General features: G+C 38.1%; 1 long non-coding RNA gene across 2 annotated transcripts in view; it reads right to left on the reverse strand.

Moving 5' to 3' along the window:
• Window positions 1–533: 533 nt before the first annotated feature.
• The window catches only part of LOC122557490 (uncharacterized), a 119,826-nt gene continuing 107,648 nt past the window's right edge, over window positions 534–12,711 (reverse strand). The window contains exons 2-3 of one of the 2 annotated variants that reach the window (XR_006313853.2): window positions 3,247–3,333; window positions 534–583 (exon numbers count right to left, since the gene is read on the reverse strand). This is a non-coding gene — a long non-coding RNA (uncharacterized LOC122557490). The remainder of the gene's footprint in view (window positions 584–3,246; window positions 3,334–12,711) is intronic. The other variant, XR_015758583.1, reaches the window with a different exon arrangement.

Here is a 12,711-nt window from a genome sequence, read left to right on the forward strand (position 1 = left end):
TTTTGTTAGACAAGGGCAATTGTTGTTTTGCAAAACATCTAAATAGAATCATCAAATACTTTCATCATGAAGACAGAACAAATGAGCACTGTAGCAATATATATATGATGTAATTGTTTGCTGTAACAGAAATGGCACCCTCACATTGTTATCTTCATGGCTCCTTTATAAGGTATTATACCAAGATGCCACTGACTACAATGGGTCTCCCAGGGCTTTTCCAAAACTCCTCATAAAAAGCCTGAAAATGTCATGTTGTAAATAGCAGATCTGATTTGTGGCATTGTAATTAGGTGACTAGAAGATCAAAGTAGCTGGAATGACATCAACTTTGATAGGTGCTCCCATTGTGAGAGGCAAATATCCATTACACAGCTGAGCAAAACAATGAGACTTCAGAATAGAAAATAGAGGAAATAGCCAGAGGGAAAAGAACAGTTAAAAAAATAGGAAGTGTTGGAAATAAATGTACAGGTCAAAATCAGCCTTGGTTTTGAAGTATATAAGATGAATCAAACCAGTATGTTTCATTCCTCAGTTTTACTGTTTTTTCATTCTGGGTATTCTACAGGTCAGGCAGCATCTGCAGAAAAAAATAGCAGAGTTAACATTAGATCAATGAAGTAATGGATATTGGAAATTTGAATTTAACCTTAGTTGACAGAGAGTAGGGTTTCGATTAAAGAGTAAGGATAAAATATGAGAATTGCGCAACCGGATCCATTTCTGCTCCCCATTGTCTTTTAAAATGCTGTAAATACACTCATAATGGCAGGTGGGCCAAAATCTAAGTCATAAAATGATTATACAATTGATGCAGCAGCTTAAATTCAACAATAAATAGAAAACCTATACTGCAGAAATACCACTTCTGGCCTTTTCAAAGCCATAGGATCTTTTAGCAGGCCAGAAGGAGCAGGACTGTTCCCGAGAACTTCTGGAGAGCCTGGGATCTGCCTTAGCCCAAGTTTCAATCTCCACGCAGCGTACCAACTTTGGCCTAGAGCTAACATTCCCAAGTTGATGCCAGAGACTGTTCACACAGATCCCTGGTTGTAATTGTCCACTAGTATTTCTTCTACCCACTCACTGCAACATTATTCATTGCTCCTGTGTTGCAGATTAGAGTTATACAGTCATAGTCAACTCGGAAAGAGGCCCTTCAGCTCAGCGTGTCAGTGCCGATCATCAAACATCCATCAATTCTAATCCCATTTTCCAGCACTCATTGTCTGTAGCTTTGTTTGCCACTGTGTTTTAAATGCTCATCTAAGTAGTTTTTAAATACCTTGGGGGTGTCTACCCCACCCTTTAAGGTAATGAGTTTCAGATACCCATACCCTTATGGTTAAAAATTGTTTCCTAAAATTCCATCTAAATCTTCTGTTCTTTACCTTAAAATCGTGACCCTTGGTTATTGACCACTCTGCTAGGGGGCAAGTTTTACCATATCTATCTTGTCGGTATCTTTTAAAAATTTGTACCCCCTCAGCCTTCTCTGGTCTAAGAAAAATAATACTGGCCAACTAATCTCTCTTTGTATCTGAATCACTCCAGTCTAGGAACATTGTGGCGAATCTCTTCTGCACCTCTCTAACACGATCACTTCCTTCATATAATGTGGCAATCAGAACTGTACACTATTCTCAAATTGTGATTGTAATATCCAACGTAATCACCAGAACAATCAAATGCACCCTTAGTTAGTATCTTATCTAATGGATAGAATGTAATGCAACATTCCTGCTGTTTCAGATGAGGTCATACACTCAGGTTCTGCAGTAGGATTTGAACCTCTGACTCTTATGATGTTTTGACTTTTTTTGACGTTGCTGTTCTATCACAAAATATTTCCCCATGACCCCACCCTCATTCATGTGTAGTAAGAGTCTAGTACATACCTTGCTGAATAGCGTTTAATATTAATATTAATAACGGGTCACTGGTATTTGCACAGATGTCAATGTCCATTTAAGACAGTTAAGCCTCCACACAGTAAACACCACTTAAGGACTGATTTTCTTACTCAGCAGAAAAAAAGCAGCATGTGCCGATAGTAAATAGCCCATTTAATGTTTTCATTGACAGAGACGTCAGTCCTGGTCACTTGTCACCATGCTCTTAATGCCATGAGAGACAAATGTGTCATTGTTTCCTGGATTGGCTGAGGTTGCCTTCAAAAGTAAGGGATAGCTGCTGGTTAAACGGTTTCCTATTCTATTCTTTACTACTCCATTCACATTGCAATGGCAAATCCCTCTTTTGTATACCAGAGAACTAATGGTAAAATGCATAATTCATTTTCACAACATTCTCAGTCAGCTGTTATCTCATTTTGTTCATTGTACTTGGTGTGGTAGACCTACATAGTTCAAGTCTCTGCAGTGAACCGACTGATCAACTTTAATAAAGAGGATAATTATGAAAATAGTGAACCTCAAACCAGACAGCAGCAGTACAATTTGTTTGCTCAAGACTCATTAGGCATGTTTGAAACTTCAAAGATTGCATTTTATTTTGGGGACAAGGTCCTGGATTTCCTGTGGAAAAGCCTCTCACTGATATCATTGCCAGGAGCTTGTCACAAGCACAGCCACAGCTAACATCATCTGAGTAAGCACAGAAGGGGCATTGGATAAAACCACATAACCAAACCAAATACAAACAGTCAAATCTTTTGCTACTAATGGTCTAAATGTTCATATTTATGAATCACATAAAGAAGAAGTTCTTGATTTTAGACTGAGACCCCTGGCTGTTGTGAAATCTGCTCCACTGATACACAATACGATTCTACAACAGAAAAAGCAAATGCAGATATTCAAGTTTGTGTAGACACAGGTTTGTGAAAGTCCTGTTTGGTGACTATATGTTAGCAGACCTACTCTGAATGATGAGGAATGTCCACGTGAACAGTTGGAAATTTGCATTGTTTGTGTAGATGATTTCAAACAATGATTAACATGCAGAGGTAACATTCCTATTGCCACCAAGGTTCAACTACCATCAGAGGACCAGTTAAATCTACCTCTGAGAGTGGGTCTCACTTTGCAGCACTGTTGGCAAATGTATTGTGAAGAGACAGCAAAATAAAGTCATTTGTGCAACCGAAATTCATATGTTTTTCATTGTGCATTTGGGTGAACAATTTCCATTCAGCAAGTGTTGCATGTATACTTCAGCCCCTTTGGAGAGCACACACAATGCTTAACTATGTTTGCCAAAATACAAAAAAAACATCAGAACCTTGGAAGTGGTGCAGAGATTGATGTGCTTGCTGAGGACTGACCTATGAGGAAAGTTTTTCTGAGTTTTTTCATCTTGTCAGGTGACCTTAATAAAACAAGAAAGTAAACAAAAGATCAGTATGGAACGCAACAACAAGATGCTTTACATAGCGCCGTTAACTTTGTAAGATGTCTAGGAGAAAGTGAGGACTGCAGATGCTGGAGATCAGAGCTGAAAAATGTGTTGCTGGAAAAGCGCATCAGGTCAGGCAGCATCAAAGGAGCAGGAGAATCGACGTTTCGTGCATAAGCATTCCTGAAGAAGGGCTTATGTCTGAAACGTCGATTCTCCTGCTCCTTGAATGCTGCCTGACCTGCTACGCTTTTCCAGCAACACATTTTTCAGCTTTGTGAGATGTCCCCAGGCATTTCACAGGAACACAAACAAACAGTAGTTAGCTCCAAGCTACATTAGGAAACATTATGACAGTTTACCAAAAGTTTGTACAAACAGATGATTTTTATGTAGCCACCTTAAAAAAGGTGAGGAGTATAGGGAGGTGGATAGATTTAGTGAAGGAACTCCAAAGGTGACAGCCTAGATGGTTGAAGTGACCAAAATCAGGGATGCATGAGAAGCCAGAATTGAAAGAGTTCAGAAATTTCAGCAGATACTACATCTGGAGGTTATTACTGAAATAGGAAGGAGTAAGGCAATGCAGCAATTTGAAAACAGGGATAGGAATTTTAAAATTGAGACATTAGATTTAAATTAAATGAAATATCATAACGACAAACTACAAAAGGCACACTTAGATCACTCTTCACAAAAGGAGAATTCACCATTTATAATGAACTTGTAAAAAGGATTCTGAGATGTTTATCTGGGAACGCAGTTGATGTGGCTATGAGATTGATCAAATCAGAAGCTACATAGATATTACAACAAATTGAAAGCTAAAGCTATGGATTTACTTGTTTGAAAGTTCAGTTTCAGCTAAGCTCAGTGTGTTTTTCAGTACATTCAAGAGTGTTTGGGTGGGCACTCTTGTGGTAGCACCCCTACAACCTGAGCAAGGAGGCATAGGTTCAAGTCCTACCTTCTCCAGAGGTGTGACATAACACATCTAAATGGCTTCATTAAAAATATCTATATCACAGCTGTGAAAACTTGTAAGGCCTTTGTAGTGCAGTGGTAATGTCCCTAACTCTGGGCCAGGAAGTCTGGGTTCAAGTCCCAGCAGTTGCAAGGAATGCCCACCTAATTGCCCTTCTCTAGTTGTGGCAAACAGACCACATCAGATGACGTTGTAGCACATTGCAAGTTCCCAGGAGGACAATCAATTTCAATAACAGCATCTCCAGTGACATTTTAACCAAGCTTTTGATCACCTTCCTGAATATCTTCTTATGTGACTTGGTCCCAAATATTATTCAATAGCACTCTTTCGCAATGCCTTGAGATTTATTATATAACAGAACTGTATAAATACAAGTTGTCATTGTTATGTTTGTTGCAAAAAGCAAAGTGTAACAAACAGGTCAGGATATGCAAGTAAGTCTTTCAAGAATAGGAAACCTCTAACTGAAGGAGGGTGATTATTTTCCATTACAAATGCCACAATGAATAAAAAAAGACATATATTCTATAAATCTGCATAATCAATATGTAATCAAATAAAAGTTTACCAGACATCACTGAATGTGTTTAAGTTAGAGAGATCAATGTTACCAAATCAGTTCAAATATCATCTGATATTTTTTATTGTATTGTTTTAAATTGTCATTCTTCTTTTAAAAATAATTCATATCTTGTTCTCACTCGAGTTCTTTACACACTGTAGAAGATTGAACTGAACCCTTGATAAAGAAGAAAACTGTCTTAAAATTAATGTTATGGTTCCCCTCATCCCCACCCCTACCCCCCAAAACCAAATTTCCCAAATGACTACAATGAAAATAAATATTGGACAAGATTTCTCTTCATAAAACATTTAGAGTAACACTTGAACTTAAATCAACATAAATTAAACTGAAATTAACACGTTACACCTCCCTGGGGTCGTGTGTTAGAAATCAAGCCTTGCTATTCCTGGAGTTGTCACAAAAGTTAAAAAATTTATTAAAGTACACAAATTCTCCAATTTCTCCAATTTGCCTGTCTCTTAGACCAGGTTAACAGAAAGCATAGTTTGGGTTTCTGTAGTTAACAAGAATTACTATTTATTAAAAAAAAATAGATTGTAGTTACAGATAATGATCTATTGAGCCATGCCTTTACTAGTTCAAACTCTAACTGCCTTATTAAACTCTCCCTAAACACACGCATACAGACAGATGTAAAAAACAAGGGTGTCATGGATGGAAGGAAACACTAAGAAGACAATTCTATGTCCACATGGGGTTTACTAAGATGGCCCTTTGGCTTTTCAGGGTTTGCTGCTCCCCAGTCTTCCATCTCCACTCACTTTTGCAGGAGGCCCAGAGTGCTTCACACTTATAAAGTCTCTGACTTATTTGTGAAAAACAATAGCTGGTAGCAACTAATGAAGGAATGAAACTGGCTTTCATTCTATTTGAATTTTTTTTATTGCAGAGAGAAGTACTTCTCCTTCCTTGTCAGAGGTCTGTTAGCTTCTGCCTATTCATGCATGCCCACTAACTGTTCAGCTATCTAGGGGCCAATCACATAGTAGTTGTCAGGCAAAAGGCCTTTGGCATTGACAACAGGTCACTATTCCCCAGGCCAATCAACTACTTGCCGCTGGTTGGATCTCCATTCACATACACATCTTGGCTCCAGCTCATCTGAAGTGACTGTCCTCATTGCAAGAACAAACGGCAGGGAAAGCAGCATTTATAAGTGTCAGGTACTTCACTGTTTTAAAAATGCATCAATCCTTTCCACAATCTTTGGTTTTTAAAATACTTCTTTCCCTATTTCAGTGCTCAATCAAAAATACAGAAAATAAAAGGATGCAATCTTTACACAAGGAAACTGTATTTATCGGATAATGTAAATTTTAACCAGCTCTTACAACAAAGATAAATCTTATAGATTACTCAGATAGTTCACACAGCTTAAGTGTAGCTCCACAATTATTCAAACACTGTCTTCATCAAAATGAACTCCTGGATTTAGCATATTCCCCAGCTGACAAGAACACACAATTAACACAAGTTCTGTTGGTATGGTCATCATCAAAGTTTGGAATGCAGTGATGCCAACTGCTTGGGTACAACTCCTGCACTGGCTGAGGTTACCAGGAAGGACTCTTTCTCTATCTCTCCCCTCACATTTCAGTTAAATCACCGCCAGTCACCCTATGCTCACTCACGCTCTCTCTCTCTTTCTTTATCTCTCTCTAATGAGAGAAAGCTCTGAGGTCTGGAAGACTGTGGGATCTTTATATTTACGTTTGCCAAAATAGTCCACATCTGTTAAACATTCTCAGCTCTGCTTATGACAGCCTTGATGACTTGTCTACCTATATTATCTTCCAAAGAGGAGAAACAGCTCCATCTCCTTCAGCTCACCTGTACTGCATCAACTAAGCTCAGAGAGCTCTTTCATGTTTTCAACTAGTTGGAGCTCCTCCTGAAACCTGAAGGTTCAGTTTCCAATTTTGTTTTTTTCTAGAAAACTGAAGGTTCAATTTCCTTTTCAGGTAATATCTACCTCCCCCATGCCCTATTTCCCACAAAAATCTACGAATTTGGAGACCATGGATTCTATCAAGTTAGACTTTATGGCAAATAAATCGGTTTATAATATAACTTTCCAACATTTTTGTTTGGGTTACATCCCAAACAAATTAACACACAGCCTGAGAACTCCTTGCAAATATTAACATGCTGTCATGGTCCCCCAACCTAGTTTCTGGAAGATTACACAAAGAAATCATTGCAAAAAGTGTTTTTTTTGCCACACACAGAAAACAATGTTCCAGATAGCCAATAAATACAGCAAAGTGCAGACATTAGATTACTGGAGAGAAATATGATCTTATAGACACTTGTGGTATGTATTCGACATTTTTACACAAATTTGTATACTTTGTTGCATACAGGAAGATATTGAATTGTATAGGTTATACTGTACAAAATAATAAGTTTTTAAAAATCCAGATCCTGAGTGGAACCTAATCCTTCAAAGCATATGTCCCTGTGGTAGAAAGTGTTCCCTTAGCTGTGTATGTATTAAGAGTGACCCCTGTTTGGAGAGTGATGCCTCAGTTATTTCTTTATAGAGAGTGATTCTTCAGTAGTTTATGAATAGTGGGTAATCCCTCAGAGGTCTCTGCAATGAGTGATCTATATGATAATGAGTGCACATTTAATGGTTTACCTACTGAGGTTATTAATGTGGTAGAGAATGATCCCTGATTTCTGTACTGAGTGATTCCTGTACAGCTAGTCGTCCTTCAGATTTCTACATTGGGTATAAACCTTCAGAGGTTTGCATCTTGAGAATGGATCATATGTGAACTGTGATCCCACAGAGGTTTGTCCATTGTGAATGATCACTGTGATAGTGAATGATTCTTCCAAGCTGTCTGGCTGCACTTCCAGCAAGTCATTGTTCAGGGAGTCTGTGATCCCTTCTGAATGTGAGAGTGAAGTTTCAAACAGCTCTTTTTTTATTAATGCATGCTTCATGTCCTGGAAACAAATCCATTAAGTGACCAATGATTTTGCCATTTGTTTGTGCCAGCCTGTAAATAACAAGCATGGCTGACTGCCAGACATTCATTTCCTGCTAATCTAATTGTTACACCAGACAAACTGAAAATGCATTTCCTGACCGTTATAAAAATTTTATTAATGTATTACAAGAGTGCATCAGTGACTTCTAGTAGTGCTTATATAGTTTAAGAAAGGTTATTGAATGGTAATTGTCTTAAAATAGCATTTTTTAGGTTTTACTGCCATTTACAATAAAGCATTTTGGGTTTGAATCATTCACAAGTTTTAATGAATGAAGTTGTGAGGTACATTTAGACATCTCTCCTTCAAACTCTCTACTAGCATGTGACACTGTATTGTGAATGGATTATCAGCTTAGCTTAATGGTAGTGTTGTTTTGCTTGCTGTGTGTAATTTAGTTGCAGTGTCTCCCTTTATTACAATGGTGACTACACTTCGAAAGTATTTCATTGACTTTTGCAATGCGCTGAAGTTGTGAAAGGACTGTATGAATACAATGGCGAGGTGGTGCTGGTGTTGGACTGAGGTGGAGAAACTCAGAAGTCGCACGACACCAGGTTATTGTATGACAGGTTTATTTGGAATCACAAGCTTTCGGCTGCACCTTTGCCCTGACACTTCACCTGATAAAGGAGCAGTGCTCCAAAAGCTTATGAATTCAAATAAACCTGTTGGACTTTAACCTGATGTCACATGACCTCTTATTTTGTATGAATACAAGCCTTTTGTTCTTATTCTCATTCCATAATTAAAGGTCTGTTTATCCTCCTTCCCTAACGTTAAGCATAATCACTCACTTGAGGGAGTACCACAATTCCATAGCCAGTAAAAGCAGATTATCTGACATTCAATAGCTGTTTTTGAAACATTTTTGTATACAAATTGACTGCTGTGCCATTGCATATGGTGCTATACAAATGCAAGTTTGTTCTTTCTTGAGGAATCTAAATACAGAACAGTTGTAAATTATGCTAATGTATATTGGCCACAAAATTTCAATAGACACCACCTTTTCCTTTGGTTCCAATAATGTTGTTCTGAGTATAAAATGAAATTCTGATGCACAGGAGGCACATCACAACATCAGCCAGCAAGAACAGAACTTTCATTTTACTTTGTTTGCGCACCACAAAGTCACTAACACTCTCATTGGGTACAAACCCTAGGAATATGTTGGAGGTCAGATTGCTTGGACTGCTATGGGACCATTACAAATATCTTTGAGCAGGAGCATCGCAGCTTTGATGGCAATAATCTGAGTCTGCATGCCAGCAAGCACACCTTACACAATGTCCATTTAAGTTTAAAAATCACACAACACCAGGCTATAGTCCAACAGGTTTATTTGGAAGCACGAGCTTTCAAAACACTGCTCCTTCATCAGGTGGTTGTGGAGTATAGCATTGTACGATACAGAATTTATAGCAAATGTTTACAGTGCGACATAATGAAATTATATATTGAAAAAGACCTGGATTGTTTGTTAAGTCTCTCATCTTTTAGAATGGGCATTTTGGTTTCAGTTCTTTTATATGTAAATTCCAGAGCTTTCTTAAAGTTACATTCTCAGTGACATAAATTTTGCTATAAATTCTGTGTCCTACAATCGTTTACTCCACAACCACCTGATGAAGGAGCAGCGCTCTGAAAGCTAGTGCTTCCAAATAATCCTGTTGGACTGTAACCTGGTGGTGTGCGATCTTTAACTTTGTACACCACAGTCCAACACGGGCACCTCGAAATCCATTTAAGCTGGACTCAGATATTGGTGACTTCTGTTTATGCTGCAATGAAAGCTGAAATTTGGATATCAGACACTTATGATGATTGGACCCACAACTGTGGTAATGGAATCTGCCTCTAATCCAATGCTGGGAAGGATAGTCTAAAGCCTGTGTCACAGTAATGCTGGATTTCTCCATGTTCGTTGACAGTCCACTGCAGACCTGTTGACCGGCGTGGTGTACCAACTATTTCTGTATGTCATTAGCCTTTGTTTTGTTTGTCAACCCACAGAAGCCCTTAACCCTTGCCTGCAGTACACCTCATATGCTATTTTACCTTCCACACCTATGTAACACACACATTGCCATTTCCTTGTGCCTTGTTGCAGTCCACTCATGGCAAAGAGTCACAAAATGAAAGTCCTAAGACACTATCTAGACTAACCATGTAGAAGTCCTTAATATCAGGCAGTATGTGTGATAGGTAACATAGCCTATGACTAATAATTGCCCTATTTATCAGTAACATTATGCACTGAAATTACCATAAGGGATAATTTTCCATCCCATTCCATTCTCCTAGCAAATATCTCCATAGAAAAATGCAGAATCTCATCAATTTTCCTGTTGCTAAAATATGACATAATAAAGACAATTATCAAATCAAAATCTCTTTATGAAGTTTGTAACATTATTTACTGGAGAAGTGTCAGTATTGCTGAGCAGTTAACAACTTGAGGTCTTTCTTCAACATATTAAATTAATTTTACCATCTAAGACAATCTCTACCTTAACTATTTTTGATCATGATTATTTTTGCACTATTTGAAACTGCAGCTAACATGCTGTGGTTTGTGAAATCAATGCACCATTTATTTGAATTGTGCATTTTAAAACAGTATAAAATATTCACAGAAGAAAATGCTATTTTTGACATCCCTTCTGCTGGTCAGTTGAATATGTAACAAATGTCATACTTAGCAGATACCACTTCAACTCTTGACAATTGTTCAGCAAAGGTGATATAATTATAATTTGACCACAACAGAAGATGAAGGAACTTAGCACATTGTAAAAGTGAATGAGAATTTGAACGTTATTTTTTGTTCAAAGGCAATATTGAATTTTCAATTCCTGCAGGTAAATCATTTAATGTGAACTATTATATGAATGTTTTGAAACCAACAATCTGAAAGATTTAAGTATCAATTTCCAGGAAATAAGTTAAGGGTATTTTCAGCGATACATGAACTTGAAGAATTAGTTGCAAGGACAGAGTGAAATGGTAGTGCTTTCCTTTCCTAAGGAATCATTCAAAAAAGATTTGGCACCTTGTAGCCAAGTGAAGCTGCAAAATCTGGAAAAATCACCGCCAACCCTGGATCCTGATCACATAAGTTGCAGTGATCACATTCAATACAGAGATTCCAGAGAAATGTAGGATACCTTCTTATACCTTGGCATAAATGGAAGAATTATGATTTGGAGACACTGGTGTTAGACTGGGGTGTACAAAGTTAAAAACACACAACACCAGATTATAGTCTAACAATTGGAGTGTTTCCAAATAAACCTGTTGGAGTATAACCTGGTGTTGTGTGATTTTTAACATGGAAGAATTAGTCTGTCTAAAAGAGAGATGATACAGGCAAACCATGAGCAATATATGACAATTAATTATCTGGAAGAATACTATGCATGATTGATGTCGCTATAATGGTGACTAGTGTTTTATAGGCTTGTCAGATGCAAGTGCAAAACAGACTGTAGAATCTAAGGAACTGTATTACACACGGTAAACAATGAACAAATTTTCACATGAGAGTGCAAAGTGAAATTAACACCACTGCTTAATGCCATTTTTTTGGGAAAAAGAATTGTGTCACTTATCAGAGTTGAGTTAATGAAGACCAAGCCTCAATTGGTAACAAGATATTATTGATGAAATATTAATGCAATTGGCAGATGTTCGCAGGTAAAAGGACAGCTGGAAAATGGGAAGCCTTCAGAAATGAGATAACAAGAATCCAGAGAAAGTATATTCCTGTTAGGGTGAAAGGGAAGGCTGGTAACTATGGAGAATGCTGGATGACTATAGAAATTGAGGGTTTGGTTAAGAAAAAGAAGGAAGCCTATGTCAGGTATAGACAGGATAGATCGAGTGAATCCTTAGAAGAGTATCAAGAAAGTAGGAATATACTTAAGAGGGAAATCAGGAGGGCAAAATGGGGACATGAGATAGTTTTGGCAAATATAATTAAGGAGAATCCAAAGGGTTTTTACAAATATATTAAGGACAAAAGGGTAACTAGGGAGAGAATAGGGCCTCAAAAATCAGCAAGGCGGCCTTTGTGTGGAACCACAGAAAATGGGGGAGATACTAAATGAATATTTTGCATCAGTATGTACTGTGGAAAAGGATATGGAAGATATAGACTGTAGGGAAATAGATGGTGACATCTTGCAAAATGTCCAGATTACAGAGGAGGAAGTGCTGGATATCTTGAAACGTTTAAAGGTGGATAAATCTCCAGGACCTGATCAGGTGTGCCCAAGAACTCTGTGGGAAGCTACAGAAGTGATTGCTGGGCCTCTTGCTGAGGTACTTGTTTCATCGATAGTCACAGGTGAGGTGCCGGAAGACTGGAGGTTGGCAAACGTGGTGCCACTGTTTAAGAAGGGCGGTAAAGACAAGCCAGGGAACTATAGACCGGTGAGCCTGACCTCAGTGGAGGGCAAGTTGTTGGAGGGAATCCTGAGGGACAGGATGTACATGTATTTGGAAAGGCAAGGACTGATTCGGGATAGTCAACATGGCTTTGTGCATGGGAAATCATGTCTCACAAACTTGATTGAGTTTTTTGAGGAAGTAACAAAAAAGATTGATGAGGGCAAAGCAGTAGATGTGATCTATATGGACTTCAGTAAGGCGTTCGACAAGGTTCCCCATGAGAGACTGATTAGCAAGGTTAGATCTCATCGAATACAGGGAGAACTAGCTATTTGGATACAGAACTGGCTCAAAGGTAGAAGACAGAGGGTGATGGTGGAGG

Source organism: Chiloscyllium plagiosum, unplaced genomic scaffold (assembly GCF_037043375.1).
Source record: "Chiloscyllium plagiosum isolate Xiang-an unplaced genomic scaffold, Cpla_swu_hap1 HiC_scaffold_11, whole genome shotgun sequence".
Classification (NCBI taxonomy): domain Eukaryota; kingdom Metazoa; phylum Chordata; class Chondrichthyes; order Orectolobiformes; family Hemiscylliidae; genus Chiloscyllium; species Chiloscyllium plagiosum.